The sequence below is a fragment of the Octodon degus genome, unplaced genomic scaffold, assembly GCF_000260255.1.
Source record: "Octodon degus isolate 3935 unplaced genomic scaffold, OctDeg1.0 scaffold00038, whole genome shotgun sequence".
Lineage (NCBI taxonomy): Eukaryota > Metazoa > Chordata > Mammalia > Rodentia > Octodontidae > Octodon > Octodon degus.
Genome location: NW_004524614.1, coordinates 4,638,800 through 4,655,274, shown reverse-complemented (window position 1 = coordinate 4,655,274; position 16,475 = coordinate 4,638,800). Strand labels below are relative to the sequence as shown.

Genomic DNA, 16,475 nt, shown 5'->3' with positions numbered 1-16,475 from the left:
CAAGTGCTTATTCTACTGAGTTATCTCCCTAGCCCTGTAATATTCTTTTTTTGTTTGTTTTTGTATTTTTTAGGGAAGGGTCCATAGGGTGTTTAGGGTCTCACTACTAGATCGGACTTGTAGTGATTCTTCTGTTTACAGCCTCCGAAGAGCTGGGATTACAGGCCCACGCCACCATGTCATCTCAGTTGCCTTCTTAGTGCGCCTGGGGGCAGTGCCAGCACAGCAGGCCCAGGGATCGAATCCCCAGCCCCTGTATCTGCTTGCAGGTGCTTTAATCCGCTGAGCTATTTGGCTGGCCCTATAATATTCTTAAAAATAGGTTCAGCTTAAAAGAAATTGAAATGTTAATTGATCAGCTATCATAGAATGGGTAACATTTAAGGCTGACAACATAAAGTGTTAGCAAAGGATTAGGAGTAACCAGAGCTCATACATTTTTGCTGGGAATATAAAATGATATGACCACTTTGGAGAAGTTCTGGCAGTTGCTTATGTAACTAAGTGTATGTAACAATGAAATATATACCAACCTGTGACTCAAGCCTTCCACTTCTAGGTGTTTACTCAAGAGAAATGAAAATACACATTCATAGACGCTTTTGCTCATAATCACCCCAAACTGGAAACAATTATTAATATGCCAAGTAAAAGACGCTTCACCCAAAAGATACTTTTTGTTCCCATCAAATAAAACTCATCTGTGATGAAAAAGTATCAAAGGAGTGGTTGCCTCTAGCAGTGATAAGAGTGGAAATTGACAAAGAAGAGGAGAGAACCCTCTAACGTAATGATTCTTTTCAGTAGCTTAATAATGAATCATGCCACCTGGATATATGCATTTGTCATATTTAGAAGTACTGTAACTTCTACAGTGTACTTTAAAGTATATGAAAAGGCAATATAGGAAAGGATTAGTAGGTATATGACAAAACAAGAATGGTGAAGTGCAAGTGGTATACTCATAAGATACAGATATTTACGGTAAAGATGCAGAAGTTTGCTTGTGCTTGAAATTTCCATGGTTGGACAATAATAAATAAAATGTTAATGATATTTTCATGAAGGATGTATTACTTTTTAAATTTTATTTTGTCTCTGCATCACTTACTTATCCTAAAGGAGCCATATTTGAGGAATTTCAGTGCAAAGCAGCACTCTAAGCTTATCAGTACAATTGTCTTAGAGGCTATCATTAGTTTTTTTCAGCAAAATCTTTAGTAATAAACCACGTGATTTCTCTGTAAGTGTATCATATGTTGCTTATAGAATGCTTGTTTGTTTGGTTTTTAATATTGCAGAAGAGGGAGGCAACAGTAAAGATTTCCCAATTTTAGGTGCCACTGAATGTGGTCTTTGGAATTAGATGGATTTGAATCCCGTCTCATTCACTTGTATCCTAGCCATTTAACTTCCCTAACTCACATTTTCCTCATTTATAAGATGGTGATCATGACTGTTTCATAGGGTGTGCTGGAATGACTAAGATAATCCTTGTAAAGCAGTTAGTATGGACTTTAACATATAATAATAGCGAATGAATAGAGTTATGAGGGAATAGTTACATCAGTGAAAATCAACTTTTTATGACTCTTCCAGTTTGAGTAGGAAGTAAAGCAATAAGGTAATACTGAATGATTAAATGAAAATGAGCCGAATGACTCCTCAGGGACACATAACCCAGAATGACACCTGGGAAATCCATAATAACCTCTTTGAGGGCTTTGGATCAGTGGGCTGCTCCAGCAGTAGCCAGCGCAATGATGCTGTTGATATGGTCTTGGGAATGAGAAGTTAAAGCAATAGATATTTGGGTTTTGGTGCTGCACATCCTTTCTCTTACAGCCACAGGTCCTGTTTCGGGTACTTTATGAGTTTTTTGCTTTTTATACTTTAGCCTTTATGCCTCCGGGTAAGATGATAAGTACCTTGTTTCAGAAATAACACAGGTCTGACCTGTTAAAATTTTAGGTGACCATGGCTACAGTGATTGGTTCAGAATAGATGCATGATCCTAGCCAACCTTCTTTGCAGGGAGAAGATGTGATTCTGGGCTTGTATTGGCAATATTAGGGAAGCTGAACAAGGGTTGTAAATCTGTATTACCACTAATCCTGCTGCTGAAAAAAAATCCCACATATCGTTGCTCTTACAGTATATATTTTAGGAGCATTATATAAGGGATTCTTTACTTCTCTAGTTATGCTTGTTTCAACGTTGCATCTACTTCACTTTTTATATTGATAAATCTAGTTAGATTTTAAGTTATTCATATGAAGGGTATAATTTACTTGCATTACACAGTTGTTCATCTTCACTGGAATGATACCTGTCCAATACCATTGACATAATGTGTTTCCCAACACAGTGGTCATAAGCTTTTGTGGTAACAAGCTTTTGAAATGTGACTAGTCCCAATTGACATGTGGTGTAAACAAAAAATAATGTAAAAAAGTTCAGGATTTTTTACATGTTGATCACATGATAATAAATTTTGATTTAATGAATTAAAATATATTTAATGTGCATGTTAGGAACATTGTTAAATAGTCATTCTTCCAGGTACATTTTTGAAATTCTGCCTTTCCGTTAAGGTAATTTTCTGGAAAGTAAAAGAATTTCTGAAGATGAGTGCTGTTTTATTTCTGCTAGATATCTTTGTTTGTCATTTAAGTTTTTAGTATTTCTTCATTCTTTCCTAGTGAATATTTTATAAATATAGATTAATAATCAACCTTTACATGGCTAGACCATGATTATGTCACTTATAATGTAAGTGAACTTTTCTTATTAGAATCACAATTTATATTACATGGAGGATGCCAGTATATAGAAGTAGAGCCACTTATACACAAGATTGGTCACATATCTCAGAGCCTTTAAAAAAAGAAACATGGAGGGCTGGCGCGGTAGCTCAATGGACTAAGCACCTACTTAGGCAAGCGCAGGGACCTGGATTTGATTCCTGGTACCACAGGCTGCGCCAGCCCTGCCTCTGGGCCCACTGAGCTGGCCAGAGTCCAGACATAGTAGCACACACCTGTAATCCCAGCGCTGGGGAGGCTGAAAACAGAAGGATTGCTACAAGTCCAAGTTGTGAAGTAAGACCCTGTACCAAATAGATGAAAAGCAAAAGAGGGGTTGGGGAGATATCTCAGTAGAATAAGCGCTTCCCTGGCAAGCACAAGGACCTGAGTTCAATCCCCGGTTCTGGAAAAAAAAAAAGAAAAGAAAAAGAACCATGGAATTCCAGATCTTGAGAGATTAATTTCTAAGATAGTGTTAAATGACCTTAAATGTTTTTCCAGTGAGGATATGCACAAGCTTCTTTTGATGTCTGTACTTTTAAGGCCTGAAGAGGAAGAAAACCTTAAGGCTGATTAAAATATTTATTTTATTTATTTATTTATTTTTACATTTAGTGTGTGTGTGTGTGTGTGTGTGTGTGGCCAGCTCAGCCCACCAGGAGGTGGGGCTGGCTGGCATGTGGTGCTGGGGGATTGAACCGCGGTCCCTGTGCTTTGCCAAGCTTGTTCCAAGTAGGTGCTTTAGACCACTGAGCCATCTCTCCAGCCCCAATTTCTTTACATATACTTTGTGCATGAACTTTCCATTCAAGGCTTTATAAAAGTGTTGTGCTTCATGGCAAATGTAAGTGGATGCTTTTCAGAAAGTATATATCATGTATATATTCTTATATAAAATGGTTATCTCATACATATATCCTTGTGTAAAAAGGATATTTATCCTTATATAATACTTTCTGGAAAATAGACCAATGTGACAACAGAAGAAAAATAATTTACCCATTGATCTGTTAGGTATATATGTAAGTATATGTGTATATGTGCACGTATTTATTTTGATTTGTACAATGTCTTTATATTTACCATATTTTTTGTACATTGTACTTAAGTAAAATATATACTTCATAAATGATAGTCCTAGAATCATACCAGATTTGCCTGATTTCAATCATTTTTCCATCAGTTACTGAGATCTTGGACAAGTTGCTTAATGTAATCTTCCTTCTGTCCTTCCTTTTCTTTTTTTCTGTGACACTGGGGACTGAATCTAGGGCCCTTGCACTGAGCTATATCCTCACCTTTAAAAAGGGTTTCATTTTTTAGTCAGGCATGCATACAGGTGATCCTAACACTCAGGAGGCTGAAGCAGGAAGATCACTGTGAGTTCAAGGCCAACCTAAACTCCAGACTACACAGTGAGAGAGACCCTATCTTAAAAACAAAACAAAACAAAACAAAAAAAACTTAAAAATTTATTTATTTATTTATTTGAGTTTTTTGAGACTTGAGTCTCATTATGTACTTCAGGCTAGGCTTAAACTTACTGTGTAGCACAGGCTGGCCTCCAACTCACAATGATATTTCTGAGTCAGCCTCCAGAGTGCTGGGATTACAAATGTGCCATGATGCCTGTCAGATTGGTTGGTTTGTTGGTTGGTCTGGGTCTGGGTCTGGGTCTGTGTTTCTATTTGTCCTTTTTTTTTTTCTCCTCCTCCTCTTCTTCCTCCTCTCTCTCTCTCTCTCTCTCTCTCTCTCTCTCTCTCTCTCTCTCTCTCTCCCTCTCCCTCTCCCTCTCCCTCTCCCTCTCCCCATCTCCCCCCCCTTACTCCCTCTCTCCTCCTGCCTTTCTCCCTCTCTCCCTCTCCCCTTTTATTTCTTTGAGGCAGTTTCTTTAATTGTTAACTTACTCAAGCAAGCCTCGAACTTGTGATCCTCTTGCTGCAGAGTGCTAGAATTGCATGCACATGCCACCACACCCAGGTTACTTAATGTTTCTTACTCTGTTTCCTAATCTGAAAAATATGGAGGAAATTGAGAGTAATATCCAGTGCAGGTTTATCATCAGGATCAAATTTCTTAATTTATTTCAGCTAATACGTCCCTACATGCCCAACACATAGCAAGTTTTCAATTAATATTAACTGTCATAATTACCTCCCTAAATCTGTTCCTTTTAGATGTCAGAATTGATCTCATGAGTTAATCCTTGTTTAATTTTGACTATTCATGACTTTGACATGTCTTATCCTTTGTTTGAATAATGAAACTCCAAATGTTAGTCTTCTTCCCATGTTCTTGTTTTTCACTTGTACTACCTTCAGTGGCCTGTGGCTCAGCTTTTTATTGGTATCCTGTGGTTTTCCTTAGGTAAGTATGCATTGATTTTTCAACCAGCAGTGGGCTGTCTCCAGTAAGTGTTACACTTCAGGGTTTTATCTGGAAGAAGCCTTACAGATCGTCCGGCCAGTACTCCCATTTTTTCAAAGCAAAAGTTAGGGCCTCAGGTTGGCTGAAGCTCCTCCTGAGGATGAACATTTAGCTTGCATCTTGAAACACATTTGATTTCTCAACAACTGCAGTCCACAGAGCAAAATAGGACATGGACTATTTTGGCTTTTGGAGATAACAGGAAATGCTTATATTTATGGCTTAAGAAACTTCTTTCTTGAATTCTGGGGAATGCAGGAAGTACAGTGCTTTTTTCTCTGGTAGACTACTGGTTTTAATGTGCTGTCATGTCTCATCTTGCGTACTTGTCTTATGTACACACACACACATATATCCTAAAATTTAAATCCATTCCTCTTTTACTGTTCCCATGGATGCTCCTTGTTCAAGCTGTCACTCCTATTCATCTTGACCATTGCAGTAACTTCCTGCTTTTTGTCTTCCTTCCTTAGTGTCATACCTCCCCCAACCCCAGTACCTAATCCCAGGGCAAGTTACTGGCCTGACACAGATCTGATCACATCAGTGACACAAATCAGGTCATATCCCAGCCCTTTTTTGACTCAGAACACCTCAGCGGCTTAGTCAATCTCTAGATTCTTCTCTATTATAGATCTTCCCTCGGACCCTTTCCGTGTATAATCCATTTATGTTGTTGAATTGTTCCTATCAAAATATTTTGTTTTTGAGGCTTTGTTCCTTGTGCTGTGCTACACCTCCAGGAAATTCCTTTGTGGCTTGCATGGCGAAGGTTAGGAGGTCAGACAGGTTTTCTTGGTTTTGCTATTTCCTCACATTCTGAGGTGCCATATTTTGGGGTCCCAAATCTCTTTAGTAGAAATAAGGCATTTTCTATACCCCAAACCCCCATCACCATGTTGGAACCTAGACCCTCATGTGTGCTACACGGGTCTGCACTGGAACTATTCTTCCCTACCCACTCCTTCAATTTGAAAAGAGATTTATTTTTCACAGTTCTGGAGGTAAATCAAGGAGCCAGATTCTGGTAAGAGCATCACAAGAAGGAGATAGGGCAAAAGGATCTGAGCTCAATTTTATAACATTTAATCCTGAAAGATTGATTTCTAATAGCCACAGGACTTTAAGGCTTTCTCGAAAGGAGAGATTTAATGATAGAGAAGTTAATGATTGACACTAGAACAAACTAAGGAGCTTTTTTCTTTAAATAGCACTGTGAAATACATACCTTATGGTTTTTTTGTCCACATTTCCTAACAGAGCTTCTAAAATTCTTGGAATCTTCAAATGATAAATGTCTTGGTATACTAAGGGGGTGTGTGGTGACCTGCAGCCCTTAGGTAATGTCAGGGTGAAGTCTGGTCCTTGGGAAGACCACAGGCCTTATGAGAGAGTTGGGACTTTCAACCCCAAGACCCAGCCTCTCGTGAGGAGAGGAGCTGAAGGTTGAACTGATCACAGCAGCCAGTGATTTAATCACTTATACCTATGCAGTGATACCTCTATAAAACCCCAAAAGAACAGGGTTCAGAGAGTTTCTAGATAGCTGAATTGGTGGAGGGGCCTGGAGTACTTGGGAGCTCTGTGCCCTCCCCCATGCCGTGCTCAGCACCTCTCTTCCCATCTGGTGTTCTTTGGCATCTTTTGTAATGTCCTCCATAGAAACCCAGAGATATTTAGCTCAGCTAAATGGAATTTCTTTTCTTTTTGTATTTTTGGGGAAGGGTCTACAGGGTGTTCAGGGTCTCACTACTAGGTTAGACTGGTAGTGATCTGCCTGTTTACAGCGTCCCGGGACCCAATACCACGCCCACTCTTGGAATTTCAATTTTTAGTTTTTTGAGGAATCTCCATACTGATTTCTTCATTTGTACGAGTTTACATTTCCACCAGTAATGTAGAAACCCCAGTCGACCTAGCAGCCCCACCAGCATTTGTTGTTAACTGATTTCTTGATGTTTACCTCTTTTTAAAGTTCTTATATTTTAGGTATTAGCCCACGTCTCAGGTGTAGCTGGCAAACTTTTTTTCCCATTCTGTAGGTTGTCTCTTCACTCTGTTGATTGTCTACTTTGCTGTGCAGAAGCTGTATCTCATTTATTTTTTTGAGATTTATTTTAAAGAGAATAGAAAAATGATAGAGAATTTTATGACATTTTGTTTATACCATGTATTAGCATGTAATTCATAACTAGAAACATTGTAAATAGTTTTCAATATAAAAGTTGTTTATGTGAATATATTTGATTTTTTTTAAAAAAAGAGGAAAACATAATTTTTAATTGTATTTCTTAAATAAAGGCCTAGAAAATACAGGTATTCTACCTATTTCCTTCAGTGGGTTTCTTATTGGTAGAATGTCTGTAGGCATTATAAGAATGATGAAGCATTCTTCTTTGGGGGGAGGGAGTCCTGGGAATCAAACTCAGGGCCTTGCACTTGCTAGGTAGGCACTGTGCTGCTGAGGTACATCCCTAGTGAAGCATTTCTAAAGTGATGAACTCTGAAGAGACTTAGTAAATCAAGGGAAATGATACCAGGTTGTAGTAGTTGTAAAAGCTTATAATGAACATCAAAATCTTAGCAAGTGCTTTTTCAGTGTTTTTGATTTTGGGAGGAGCTTTATTTATGGCTGGGATATTGGAAAAAATAAGAATTATAAAATGTCACGTGTGGTGGCACATGCCTGTTATCCCATTAGCATTCTAGAAGTGGGGGCAGGCAGATTGGAAGTTAGAGGCCAGTCTGTAAATGGACTACATAGTAAAACCCTGTCTCAAAATAGTAGCAACAAAAACCCAAAGAAATATGAGATTGTTTCTGCTTAAAAAGTTTAGTATTAGGAATAAAGCCATTGAACTCTAATGATTATTAATACCAGTTTTAAAAATCTCATAAAAACAGACCTAAATAGACTTTTAAATAGTGCAATAAAATCCAGTATTTAAGGAAACTTTAAGAATGCCAGTCTTAAAGATCTATTTAATGTGTTCAATTCTACATGAGAATTTTTTGGAAGTAACATTTTACAGTATGATTTACAGACACTTACATCTCCACCAGTAATTTATCTCTGTTGTCTGCAAGTAGTTTAACTAGATCTTAAAGTATAAATTTGTACAGTATGAAATTTTAAAGATAAATTTGAGGAAATAAATGGTGATGATAGAGTGGCTATAATACAGAGTGAAGGGTTCCCCACCCCAATAAAAATCTGATTCCTTTCATCTGATGTGTTTTAACTCCTATTTCTCATGATAACCTAATTAGTTGGCATTTTGATTTATAAATGGCCCACTCAGTATGTGTTTGGACAGTGATTTATTTCCACAGGAACCTACCATTTTTAAGGAAACAGATGTAACAGAGTTTTTAAATTGGCAAAGGTAAAGCACTATTATATTAACATTTTTGCTTCATTCTAAAAAGCTACCCTGAGTCCTGAAATTCTGTTGTACTCAATGGAAAAGACCTTTGAACATAATAGTTACCTTGTTCCTTTATTGGATCTTTTTAAAATATGGTTTCTAATAAGCTTGGTATCTGAATGCCGAGCCTACAGCAGAGAGTAGCAGTAAGTTGTATGTGAAGGGATAGGGAAGAATGACAAATGACAAATACAAAATGAAGTGATGGCAAAGAGTTGAAAATGTAGGCATAATTATAGTGCTTTTGGGGAAAATACGGGTAATGAAGCGTTAGAGAAAAACTTATCCTTAAAATAGACTGAAAATTAAGTCCATTCATTCGTTATTTTTTGCTTTTCTTTTTCTTTTTGCTTTTCTTTCTTTTACTTCTACCTCATCTCTTGGAGTATGTCAGTGGGCCTCTAATTGCGTTATTCTTTGACTATTTGAGATTATTCTCAACACAGCAGCTAGAATGAGTAGTTAAAATACTCAGAGTAAAAGCAAAGTGTTTTTTAAGGTCCTACAAATTTAGTCCGAGTTAATCGTTCTTTCTGTTTTGCTCTTTGTCCATAGTGTCCTCCATGGTGTTCATTGAGCACTCCAGGTATGTGTTCATCCTAACACCTTTCTACTAATTACCTCATTTACCCATGAGAAGCATTTTTACCCCAGACACTCTTATAGTTTTCTGTTTACTTTTTGATTATAACTTGAATATCAACTTCTCAGTGAGTATTTTGTCTCCCTATTTAAAATAGCTGACCTTTTCCTAGGGCACAGTCTCCCGGCCGGGCTTTCTTTTTGCTGTGTTATTTTTTTCTCATTGCTTAGACAAAATATCAACACCCAAAGTTAAAGGAGGAAAATTTTACTTAGTTCACAGTTTGTGGAGGTTTCAGTTCAAAGTCACATGACTCTAAGGCAGTGTGACATGTCAGAGCAGAACAGTTCATGGCTTCAGGAGGAGATGAAAGCAACAAGAGCAAAGGGGGTGGGGGGCAAGCCTCTTTTCCTTCCTTATACTATATGCAGGCTACCTGCCCGCAGGTGGTGTAGCACTCACACCTCCTGTCCCACCTCTAGACATTGAACCAATCACAAATTCTAAATTCAGCCACCTTCAAAACACCTGTCCCCCATGACCACATGAGACTTTGGAGGGATATCCAGACACAGGCCATAACATTTTCTAGTGCTTTCCAGCATATAAAAATACCACATATTTTATTTTTCTTCTATAATGTCTGTTCTTCCCTTGTTGCCTCAGCACCCCTTCTGCCCAAATGTAAACTTCACAAGGGCAAGGGTTTTTATATTTCCTCATTGCTCAGCTCCTAACACTACAACAGTAGACAGTGTTAGGCTTGTAAGAGAGCCTGGCTCATAAGAGACTCAAGAGACTCTTAATCAGTCTGGGAGGTGGGACAGACAGCAGTGGATGGATGATTAGAAGGTGAAGGTCAGATCTGAAGATTAGAGAGAACTATTTGCATTTGAATATATTTTTGTTTGTGAACTTTCCCTGGTAGAAATGTCAAAAGATAAACTGTTATAGTCATTTAGAAGGTAACAAAATAATATAAAATCTGGGATTTTGTTTGCATTAGTTTCTGAAAGTTGGGAAATTAATGTATTTGGAGGTGCATTGTTGAACATCCTAAAGCCCTCATATAGTAGAGGCTTTTTATATTTCTGGCCTGACAGAATATTTTTTTTATTTCTAATCATGTAACATTAGGCATTTATATTTTGTAGAGATATTTTACTTGCAATATATCCAAGTCTGAGTGATGAATTAATAAGGATTTTCTTTTTTCTCAGTATTAAAATTGTAACTCAACTCACTTGAATAAATTAGCCTCCTGGTGGCACATAGGGATCATTCCCTGGTAGTTTAGTTCAGGCCTGTAAGCCGATTGTTTAGATTAGCTTTGCGGAGACAAATATCTACCTCATTTCATAATTTTCCTTTGAGGTCTGACCCAAAGTAATTTTTAGCTGACAACTTTTTATTTTAATTTTACTTACTTTTTTAATCTTTCATTTACTTATTTGGTATGAGGTCTCACTATGCAGCTTAGACTCGTGGTGATCCTCCTGTCTCGGCCTCCTCAGTGCTGGGATTATAGGTGTATACCTCCACACTCAGTTTTGTTGGCACGGTATCCCCCGGGGTTCTGGGGCCAGCATGGCATGTGGTACTGGGTATCCAACTCAGGTTTGTGCGCTTGCCAGGCAGGCACTTAGACCGCTGAACTAGCTCCCTAGCCCCGTGACTTTTATATGCATTAAGTTAACTAGAACAAATTGAGCATCTCAAGTGAAGTTTGTTCTTTATTTTTATTTATTTATTTTTTTTTGTTCAGAGGCAAATTCACAGATTTATTAGGATATATCCACTCCCGATTAACTCCTACATTTCAACAGCACTGTTGGATATCATTTCTGTTGCCAAATCATGGTTTGTTACAGGTGTGCATTAAATAATTTATGACTGCACCGCAAACAGCCAAGCTGACTTGGAATGGAGCAGAAGCTCTCTCTTGGATGCCTTGGATGAAGAAATGCCTCAAACTGGCTTCCTTCTCTCCTGGTGGGAAGGAAAGGCTACTCCATGGAGTAGTGGCATCATCCCAGCCTCGGCAGGAAGTACAGCTTCTCACAGACCCCAGCGTCTCCAAGAGCCGAGCGCTGGCACTGCTAGGCAGGCCCCTGGGAATAGAAGAAACACTTCTGGTCTGGTGATTTCTTCACGGACACATCTGCCTTCTGGGGCCTGGGTGTGCCGGGCTGGCGGGTGTGCCTCCCTCGCAGCTCCTCTTCCTCTCCCGGCCTCCACGACCTGCGCGTCTCCCTTCTACATGTTTCCACTCTGGAGCCGGGTGCTGTGGCCTGAAAACTTGTCAAGTGCCGTCTGGTCTGTTGAAGAAACCCGAGCAAACGCAGAGGGAAAGCGAGGCCGGGAGCAGGGCTGTTCTTTTAATTATTGATGTCCCTGATTTGCTTGGGAAGCTGCAGCATTTAAATATTTTAATTTGGCCATAGTTAAGACAGTGAAACTTGGCAACTTTAATCATTAGGGATCCCACCACCATAGAACCTGGCCTGACTATGGTTTAGTTCCACTCCAATTATTTTGTGGTGTAGGTTTGATCACAGTAACAATGTCTTGGGCTGGAGAGATAGCTTGGAGGTCTAAGCGCCTCTTAGAGGGCAAGTACAAGGATCTGAGTTCAGTCCCTGGTACCGAATGCTGTGCCAGCTCCAGAACCCTGGGTGCACCGTGCCAGCAACCAAAACCAGGCGTTGTAGTGCCCACCTGTAATCCCAGCACTGGGAAGGCTTAGACAGGAGGATCACTATGAGTCCAAGCTGCATAGCCAGAGTCTGTACCAAATAAATAAATAACAAATAAATAAAAATTTTTAGAAAAGAAAACAATGGCAATGTCTTACTGATTCCTTTACATTTATTGGGGGGAAATAGGACTGAGAGGTTTGTTATTCTGTAGCTTTAGCTGTGTTTTATGAAAAGATTGACTCTGGAGCAAGATATATATTATCAACATCAATTTATGCTTCAAACAATTACCTGTACTTGCCTTTTAAGAAATAAACAACAATATTTAGTCATTCAGATGGAGCAGCCCCTCCTAAATATAGCACCTTATTTGGAAACTCAGAGATTATTTTGTTTATAACATTATAATATATTGGTATCTCATTTGTCAAATTCATTCCATCCCAAATTCCTGTTCACAGAACAAAAGTTTGAGAACTGAACATATTTTTCCCATATGAAATAATGGAAAACCAAATAATTGGTTCTGAAGCCCCAAAATTACTTACAAAGTTCATTTTTCTAGGATTTTAACAAATTGTGCAATGATTTTTTTTTTAAATTCTATCCTGGTTCTCATACTTTTCCTTTTACCTTTACTGCTGGCATCACTAACTGTCTTTGGAACCATGGTTATAAAATTTTGCACAAATAAACCCAGTGATGAATGTTTTAATGCCTGATCACAAGCATGTATGTTGCCTGGGTGAGAGCAGAGCTTCGACTGAAGGGTCGCCCCTTCGTGTCCACAGGGAGGCACAGTATGACTCACTCTCATGACTCATTCTAGGCCCATGCAGGTTTTTTTAAATTTGATTTTCCTTTTGATTGTAAGCTGATTTTTTTTTTTTTTTGAGCTTTATTATTTGAGTAGTAGAAAGTTTGGCCTTGAAGCTGTTTAATAACTGAGGTATCACTGCATCTTATGTCACAGTGCAATAATGAAAATATAAGTGTTCAGGTTTTGTACATTGTACATTGCACTACTTTAGGCGCACATATATTTGTCTCTGAAAATAGATGTTTTTAGGTAAAGATACATGTTTAAAATGTCTTATACAGTGATGACAAAACAGAAAAGGAATGTACCAAAGCTTTCCAAACAGACTCTGGATTTAGAGCATTTTTATAGTAAACATAATGAATAGCAGTAAAGAAAAATGCTGTTTTAGGCATATGTTCTCAACACTTTTCTAGAATTGTGGAGTTTGGGCTCTGTAGGAAACCGGAATTTCTCTGGTTTGACCCACTTCTTATAGGTAAAGATGTGAAAGGGCTGGATGGGTTTTATCCTGTGGTCTAGGTGATTTGTTGCAGAACTAGAAGGGTGGTTTTTGTTGTTGTTGTTGTTGTTGTTTTTGGTGGAACCGGGGATTGAACTCAGGCCCTTGCGCTTGCCAGGGAAGCGCTTATTCCACTGAGCCATCTCCCCGGCCCCTTGTTGCAGAACTAGGAATTACATTCTGGGTCCAGATTGTCAGTCTAGTGGAAGGGCTGCCTAGAAATCCTGACACCATCTTCTATCACCATTAATTTAGTTTGACAACTTAGTATTAAAAAAGTACCTTGCAGTTTATCAAGGTTCTTCTGGCAGTGTGACTTTTTAAATTTCACAGTAATCCTGTGCCATAAGCAAGCTGCAATTTCTGCTTTCATAGGGGAGCTTACGGGTGTTTCAGGAATGTACTACATGTTGTGTCACATTTTTGTGAATGAGTGCAACAGGTGAATGTTGAACCCAGATCTCTAACTGTTGAAACCAGGTTTCTGCTCTTTTAATGACCTTTACATTTGGATAATTATGACTCAAAGTTAGAGGAGTTAAAGATTGAAAAGACCTTCAAAATAAGAATTTATCTGTTACTTAAAAACAAATGTTTTGTAGAATTTACAGTGGGAAGAGTTAAGTGTTAAATATATTTCATCTATTAGAAGAAATTGTATTATTTAATTCAAATTCAAACACTCGCCTTTGAGTGTAATATATAAGGAAACATTTAAGCTACTTGTATATCCAGTAAATTAGCACAGCAATATAACCAAATTAATGATCACTACAGTTCTTTTTATCTTACACCTCTCAGTTTTTTGTAGTAGTTGAAGTTCCACCAGGGTCTTCAGACTGAGCTTCATCCCCAGCAAATTTTTATATATTTTTTACTTTGAGTCTGTTTCTCACCACATTGCCCAAGTTAGGCTTAAACTGTTGATCCTCCTGCCTCAGCCTGCAAGTATGGGGATTACCGGCATGTACAGCTCACCTGCTGTCTGTTCATATTGTGTGATGCTTGTGCATCTGTGGCATTGTCCCACTTAGCTGGCAGGGAGATGTGTGCTGGGGAAGGGCATGTGCTGTCAGTGCAGTGGAGTCTGCCTTTCCTGTAGTAAGGCTCTTTCCACAGGAATCCTTTCTGAGTCGCAGAAATATATTTATGTATTTGGTTATATAGAAAAACTGCATGCCATTTAAAAAAAAATACTTCTGTGTAAATTCTATATGTTTAAAGTACTCTAAGGTAATGTAACTATAACTGTTAAGAGTATAACATAACTACCTGGAAGTAGGAATTAGCTAATTCAATATGGCTTTTGTGTTTATCCTTTTGCATTAAAAAAAGTTTTTCACTACACTTGGTGATTTTAGTGAACATTTGGTATTTGTAAATTCTCCACTAGCCCAATTTGACCTTTTTATAGCATAAGAAGGGATTATCAAAGTTATCAAAGGAACTCATGTTAGAACAAGACAAGTGTAATATTAGTAAATTCTGTGTATAAAAATACATAATCATAACCATTCTGCAATTGGATTTAAATTCCTGTGTGTGTGTGTGTGTGTGTGTGTGAGTGAATGTGCACATTTACTGTTTAAGGACAGCTGATAGTTCATAGACAAGAAAGCATGACACAGACTGTGTCTAGTAGAGTAGCACACAGCAGACATTTGATAAATATGTGGTGAATGAAAGAATGAATGGGTAGTGACCTAGTTACCCAGCTGGCATAGAGTTCTGGGCCTTAGTTTCATCGCTTCTGGTGCTTTGTTTTGTTTTGTTTTGTTTTATTTTTTGCTTACAAAGTTTCTAGATAATAATCTAGAACAGGGTTACATCTAATTCTAAGTAGCACCTTAAGAATGCTTAAATCTAAAATGTTTTTTTCCAATATTGTCATAATGCAACAGGAGATGTATAACTAAATATACTGAATTCATTTTTGTAGACATGTAAAAAACTTGCAAATGTAGAATTGTTAAAACTAAGTACTTGACAGTTTACTAATGCTGCATATGAGGAAGTGAGAGTGACTAATTTTAGAATAGAATTTATGGAGAGATGAATATTTTTATACATCTAAATATCCAGACATGTTTCTTCCAGTAGGATGAGGCTCTAGGGGAAGGCATGCCACCATTTCATGCTGTTCCAAGGAAGAGTACTAGAAGAATACTGTGTCAGTCAAGTTTGTTTTGTTTCGTGGGGGAGGGTGATCTATAACAGACATTTAAAATCATCTTATAAAGACAAAAGATTTATTTTAGCTTGCAAATTTAAAGGTTCTAGTCCTTGATTGGTTGGCCCTCTTGGCTTTGGGCAAGGCAGCATGTCATGGGAGGAATACATCTTGAAGCAGAAGCAAAAGAGATAACGGAAGTGACCCCACTTCTTAAAGGTATCGCAGCTTCTCAGTGGCGTACCCTGGGGACCAAGCCTTTAAAGTATAAGTGTTTGGGGGACATGTAAGATTCAAACTGTGGCAAGCTGGGTTCATCCCAACATTTTCCCATTTTCAGTTTTTCTTTTTTTCAAAAGCATTATTAGCCACTGACTGGTCCTTTTGTGATAGAATAATATCTGCGTCCTTTCGCCCTATTTTTCTTTGAGTCCTCAAGGTCAAATCTATTTTCACAATGCCTTTCTCATCTATTCTCTCGTTAGTGTATGATGAAAATTTCCAGAATTTGTGTATGGTCTCATGACAGATTGAAAAACAGAAATAAATTTAAGACTCCAAATTTCAAATATTTGATTTATATCTAGATGCTGCCCTAAAGCCTCATACGATCCTAGAAAGGACCTTGGCAAGGTGATTGATTGAGTTAAGGGTATTATAGCTAATTTTCTGTCAGGAAGTGTGGTCTTACGGGAAGAGTGGTCAGAGAAAGCTGACTGACAGAGTTTATCTCCCTTGCAGGCTCCTCCATTTGGTCTCTGTTTCCTGTTCTGCGTGCCACGAGCCGCTTTCCTCCGGTGTGTCCCCTGCCATGCTGACATGCCTTGGAGCCCGCCGACTGTGGACTGAAAAGTTAACAAAATAAATTCCTTCCTTAAATTGTGGCTGTTGGGTGTTTCATCCTACCAAACAGAAAAGTGACTAAGGCAACAGAAATATAAGGTAATAACTCTTTTCTCATTATATTCATTTGGGGGCCAGAACATTTTTTTCATAAAAATGAAACTTAATGAGTTTGTTGTTTTGTTACTAAGTGTTT

General features: G+C 38.2%; 1 protein-coding gene across 3 annotated transcripts in view; it reads left to right on the top strand.

The window, feature by feature from the left end:
* The window catches only part of Lnx2 (ligand of numb-protein X 2), an 83,766-nt gene that overhangs the window by 20,357 nt on the left and 46,934 nt on the right, over nucleotides 1-16,475 (top strand). For 2 of the 3 annotated variants that reach the window (XM_023715085.1, XM_023715083.1), the window contains exon 2: nucleotides 16,178-16,378. The gene's annotated coding sequence lies outside the window, so the exon portion shown is untranslated. Of the gene's footprint in view, nucleotides 1-15,539; nucleotides 15,656-16,177; nucleotides 16,379-16,475 lie in introns of all 3 variants that reach the window. The other variant, XM_023715084.1, reaches the window with a different exon arrangement.